The sequence below is a fragment of the Haliaeetus albicilla genome, chromosome 2 (assembly GCF_947461875.1).
Source record: "Haliaeetus albicilla chromosome 2, bHalAlb1.1, whole genome shotgun sequence".
NCBI lineage: Eukaryota > Metazoa > Chordata > Aves > Accipitriformes > Accipitridae > Haliaeetus > Haliaeetus albicilla.
The window spans coordinates 67077278-67083604 of NC_091484.1; the positions used below are offsets into that span (position 1 = coordinate 67077278).

General features: G+C 37.8%; 1 long non-coding RNA gene across 1 annotated transcript; it reads right to left on the reverse strand.

The window, feature by feature from the left end:
• Window positions 1-1169: 1169 nt before the first annotated feature.
• Window positions 1170-5387, reverse strand: LOC138688545 (uncharacterized). The gene is made up of 3 exons (XR_011327407.1): window positions 5359-5387; window positions 4081-4145; window positions 1170-1235 (listed from the first exon to the last, which is right to left on the reverse strand). It is a non-coding gene; the product is annotated as an uncharacterized lncRNA (long non-coding RNA).
• Between the last annotated feature and the right edge of the window lie 940 nt (window positions 5388-6327).

Below are 6327 nucleotides of genomic sequence, written 5' to 3' on the forward strand. Positions count from 1 at the left end.
CTGCTTATTAGAACTGTTGACCTTCCAGATGGTAAAATTTAATGTTTATTCTCTTGTAGTATTTGACCATAATATTTCTTTTTAAATATATCCTAAGCTGGAAAATGGGATTTTCTGGATACATCACAAGTAAGAATTAGAGATATGTAGGTTCAGGTCCTCAAAAACACTTCTCAGCCCACATTTCTAACTGCCTATATTGTTCAGAGTGGATATGTGTAGAAATGTTGAAATCTTGACAGCACTGAGCTGACTGGTTTCTCTCTGTCCTGCAAGCCTTAGCATTATAGCAGGTACATAAGCTTCCTCCACAGGCCTTAATTCAGCATCAGAGTCTACATAGCACAACCAAGACGGGTTGGTTGCACTATATGGACAGGTTGTGGTTTTCTTTTCCTACTTGTGTAACAGGTGACTAATCTATGGGAGGCACCAGTTAAGTCTTATTTGCAAGTGAGACTTATTGAGTATGAGACATTGTCTTCATTCGCAAAAACCAGCAGTGTCCCATTTCCTGTAAGACTTCTGGAAGTAGTGGACTATGTAGTCAATCTCTCCTGTCCTTCCCTTTGTAGTCCAGTTTGTAATTAAAAAGCAATGAAGCTGACAGGAAGCAAACCTTAGAAATGGCTAGAACATTTCCATAACACAAAGATTCAAGCCTAGACAGTTAGAAAGAGACTTGAAATGAACTCGAGTTTGAGCAGAACTTGAGGTTCTTCTTGGTTGTGTCATGATACACAATCTTGGGTATGTCTGATGTGTATTTTTTTTGCACATATATCCAAAACACTTCACCTATGCTGTGGAACTATCCACATAAAATCTAGTCTCAATCTAGACGTTATTTAACTATTTTAGTATAAGAGTGAACACAAAACAATAAAGCAGTTGCTCAGTTAGGCTTATAAGTCTGCCATCATTTCATTATAATTTAGCTAAGCAGCCCTTAGATCAAAGCTGTGTTACGGCTGAATGCTGCAAAGTATGACCAGGATGAAATGAGTCTACTTGCAAAAGATCATGAAGATAAAGCTTATGGATGGTTAATTCTACAAAGTGTTTCACCTTTGTAGAGAGACATCCCAAGTTCCATTCTTATTTCTTGAACCTCACTCCTATGTTATAAAAGAAAGTTGTTCTTGTGTTGTATCTTCAGTGGTGGCTCCTGGAAAAAAAGGGTTGTTATCTTCTGATCTCCACAGCCAAACAAATGTGGAATATTCCTGTGATTCCTGGAATAAAACAGCAGCAGGATGGTGTCCGGATTAAAATGCTGGAATGTAATTTGGGACTGTCTGCTTCACGAGAATTCTCCCCTGAACCCTTGGACAAACACATTCCTACACTTATTTCATTTTTTAATTTGTAAATCTAAGTAAATAATATTTACTTGGTTTACAGGAACTTTTTTTACCTGTATTTACAGACTGTAAGGCTTTCAAAGAGTCCTGGGTACACAAGTACCATAGGTAAAAAGCAGTTCATCCCTGTACCAGAAGCAAATACTTCCAGCAGAAAAAGATTTGGAACAACAGATGAACTTCTCTGTGAGAACTTCCAAAATTGTATTTTTATTAATGTCTTTCATCTCAGCTGACAGGATAATTCATCATAATTAAAAAGATAACCTAGGTTAGTGAGGCTTGTTCTGCAACAGAATTGTGAAATTAATTTCTAGATGGCCTTTGTATATACAGCAGGGTTTTCAATGCTTATGAGAGAAAATGCCTCCACTGAACACAAACAGTGATAATGACACATTCATCTTTTCTCTGGCTGAAAAAGAAATTTGACCAAATAAACTACAGGTCAGATTCTCAGCTGTATAATTTTGAGAATGCCAACAGCAATTGACTGTCATGAATGATCATATAAATATGCATACTTCAAGGAAGCATGTGTATTTCTCTAGAAATTTTAGCAAATACTTGTGATATTGGCCAATAGGTATAAGGAATTTATTATCAGAATAATTTCTAGAAAACAGAAATGTCACTGTGTATAGGATTTACCTGTTACTGGCTTTGTATCTAAGGCAGAATATTACAAAAGCAACCCATTGACACCGAGCGTTTTCAGAGCTCCAGAACTGGGACTGCAGCATCTACGGATGCTCTACTTGTGTGAGTTTGTCTTCATAATTAATGCAGAGAAACATGCATTTTTAAGGTGTAATTCATCTGGCTTGTTTAAAACAGCCACTTTAAGATGTGTTGAATCATACCTTAGACATCATTGACAGTATTAATGAAAATTCCTTAACTCTAAAGGATGCCCATAGTGACGGACTTAGACAAATTGAGCCCAAGAAGCCTAATATGGTGGAACCATTGTAGTTTCCATTACCAGTTTTGCAAAGGCTTGCTGCATGCATACGGGTAATTATAATGTTTGAGAGTTAAGACCTCTAAAATTAATTGTCTTTCCGGGGGTCTGGGAACCTTGACTTCTCAGTGAAGGATAGACAGGTTTTTGAGCATCAGAATGACTTCTAAAGCAGGTGTCCTTTGGTAATATTGGTTTTAGTTTCTCTGTGTGTCAGCTGTTCCATATGTAAAATGTGAATTATAATATTAATCTTATTATGACCTGGTTTGGCTTTATTCATTCAGATTTATAAAGTGCTTGATAAACTCAAAAGGATACAGATGCCAAACATTATTAGCTATGTTATTCCTCTTCATTACTGTCACCTATTCATAGACATTTTCAACTCAGTTTGAATTTTGACCCCTGTTCATCTCTCCTTTCTAACTAAAAAGGATATTTAACTGTCCATCACTATGCCTTGATCCCCCTGAATTTTCACATAAGTACATTTGTGATTCAGAGCATACCCCAGAAGGCCCTTTTCCACTCTGTATTGGATGTGACTTCCATATGCTATTAAAGATTCAGCATCACAAGCTATCATTATATTAATTTTAAGACACTTTTTTATCAACAGATGAACAATCACGATGATTAAAAATGCTTCTCCTCTCAAGGGCTTGTACAGTATTTTGCATTCTCTGGCATGTTGATTAGCTATGTTGATTGAAAATGGGTGAAAAACAGAGACAACTTATTAGCCAGTTTAGTTAGCTGCTACTTACATTAATGAAAATGTCTGGATACATGCCCATTAAAAATACTTGGGAGATCAGAGGTTGAAAAGTGATTCCTTTGCTTCTCACCGCTGACAGTTTGGAAAGGAGCATATCCACAAATAGTGGAAGCATGCATAGCCTCCACAGGGAAACGTGGCAGCACTGGAGCCCCGTCCAAAACCGAGCACCCTCAGGAGCAGGGGTGCCACGCTTGGCGGGTGTTTGCGTGGCACCTCCCTGAAGGCTGGCATCGCAGGTGCTTTGGCAGCAGGAATATTTATCAGCAAAAGCAGCTAGCAGCAGCTCCGTTACTGCCACTACTAACAACACATGTCTGTCTTTCATTGCCAGAGAGGCATCGATGAAAATAAGGGAGGGCACATAGCTGGATTTCTGAAGGACGGCTTTGGTTTTTTCTTCACAATTTAGTTATTTATAGGGCCACCTCAGAGTGCCTTTAATGTAGCAGAACAGAATTTCTTATATATATTTATATTTCGTTTCAGCTGATGCCAGGAAGCTTCATGCTGAACGCAAAACTCGTTCTCTCAGCTGTGTACAGCTAGTAAGATGCACTGGTGGCCCATGGTGAAGGGAGGGAGGGAGGGAGACAGCAAAAGCAATGTTGCTAAGATGCTTCTTCCACATTTGGAATTGCAAGGGTAAAAGCAGTAAAATGATTTACCTAAGGTGATTCAGTAAGTGCCAGGAACTGAATCCAGATCTCCTGAGTCACAGCCCAATCCCTTAATCAGCTGACCATGTTTCCAAGCATTTAGCTTTACAAAATCATTTGGCCTGATTTACTGGCAAAGTCTTACGATAGTGAGTTTTCCCACTACAAAAAGTCAATGACCTTAAAAAAAAAAAAAAAAAAAAAGGAAGAGCTTCCTCCCCTCCCCCGCCATTAACTGGAAACATATCATACCCAAGTAATACTGCAAAATAAATCCTGAAGAAAAAGGATGACAATAGAAATGAGGCTTACTGGTAGTGCAGCACCCATTCCAGCATTGCTGCAAGACGCAGGTGACAATGATTTGTCATAAGGGACTGTGCATTAGAATGAAAGACAAGGATCTCATCATCAACAAAACATCTGCTGCTTGTTAGCTGCCACTTAGACAATAGGAAAGGGCTAAGAAAGAGTTTGGAGAACTTTGCTCGTGGTTCTTAGACCACTGAATATCCACGTTGTTTTTCCAAATATTTAGTTCTATCTGAACAAAAAAAACAGATTTCATCCTGACTTTGCTCTAACTCTGTTGAGTGGACTTCAAGCAGAATATGTGTTAAAATCTGCCTGGGTAAGAGAACAGAGTCATTAATTATGCTAGTTACTATTCAGAATTGGTGAGAAAAGGATTTGAAAGCTATTTATAAGAATTTAACTTATATTTTCAAACAGAATGTCTGTATTCCATGTTTGTTTGGTTTTGTTTTTTTATTCTGGTCATTCATATTTTAAATCATTTATGAAAATATATAGATAGACTAATATATATTATTATTCTGCTCATGTGGACTTTGGATAATTGGTACAATAACACTACCTATTTCTGACACTTCAGAGTTAATGCAGTTAAAGTGCTGGGTTACTGAAAAAGTCAGTGCATATATGTGGGATATGTGGGTTTAAATACAGACCTGCTGAATTAGCACTGGAAAATTCAGATAGTTAGATTTTGCTTGTTTTCATGGTTTTCCCAGTGTGAAAATGGATATTTTATTTAACTGTGCAAAGCAAGATGAACTATGCTATTCAGTGCCTAAACTGAGGAAAGCTAATTAGTAGGCAATTTTCCTTTACAACCCAGGTCCAAGTCTTGTTTTTTGTAACACAGCAGTCCAAAAATTACACCATAGAGAGAGTGCTAGAGAGACACTTTATCAAAGCCTTCTGTTCTACAGGTTTTATCCCTTATGAACGGTGGTGGTGATCCCCAGACACGATCTCCTGCCTGGAGAGGAATCTCATATTGCACATATCACTGGTATGCAGCACAGATGCATTGCAGTTTTAATCATTGAACGTGATCATTTTTTCAGCAGGTGAGAAACTTTCTGTTGTGGCATTCATAGGCATCTTTTGGGATACTTATATCTGCCATTCTTTAGTTCCAAGTGAGATTAATGGATAGGTGTTAGCTCATAGGAAAACTGAAAAAGAGCCCTTCTTTTTTTTGGTATTCTGTTAAGAAGTCATGAGCATACTAAAAGCAGCACATGCCCACTAGACTGCAACATGTATATTTTATTGTCTCACCTGCTTATTAGATTTACTCCTACTAAAACATCTACTATGGGAAGTGTTTCATTTTGTAAGTGTAGCGTCCATGTGATTGGGCAAGGTCCATCTTCTGAGATCCTGCTGAAATCTGCAGCCAGGGAGAGAAAACACACGCAACAGTAACCCACAAAACAGTAATGGAGAGAGTAATTACCTCCTCAGCTGTGGCTAAGGTGGTTGTTAGTTACAGCACCTGTACAAGAAGATAGCTGAGCATCAGCTAGAGAGATTAAATTTTCCTTTTTTTTTTTTTTTGTTAAGAAGGAAGCCTTATCCAGCAGGCAACTATCAGGCCAGGTGATTAACAATAAATAACCCTGCTTTTTCAAGTAAGCTTGCACATATATAGTTCCCTATATATATGTATATAGTTCCCTAAAATCCTGATGGAAATACTTCATCTAGCTGTTGGTGGTTAAAGGAAAGCTCACAGGATTTACAGGTTTTTAAAAAACAATGTGATGGGAGAGTTTTATGATTTAAATGTATACACAAATCCCTGAACTGAGCTAGAAAGAGCTTTGGATAGTTTTGAACATGCCTAATACGATAAGGGGGAGGGGGACTACAAGATGCTCTATTTCAACCATGGGAAAGGCTTTATTAGATTTTGAGTGATTAAAAGTCCAGTAGAGTAAAACATTATGAAATGAAGTACAAAGCAAGCTGGAAGTACTTTGAGTAAAAAGAGCTTCAGATCCATCTGTGATAGAAGAGAATGGAGTAATAACCCTGTGTAGTCTGCCTACATCAAATCAGGATTTTCTGCGGGTTTGAAAAAAATAAGAGGGGAAAAAAAATCGGGAAGATCTTTATACTTGTATTGTCTTGCACTGCATAGTAGCATGCAAGAGAATACAAAAAGAAGTGGGCCAAAAGCCACATTCATGTAATCCTGAGTTAGCAGGCAGTAGATCAAATTTACACCTAAAGAATATGCTTCTC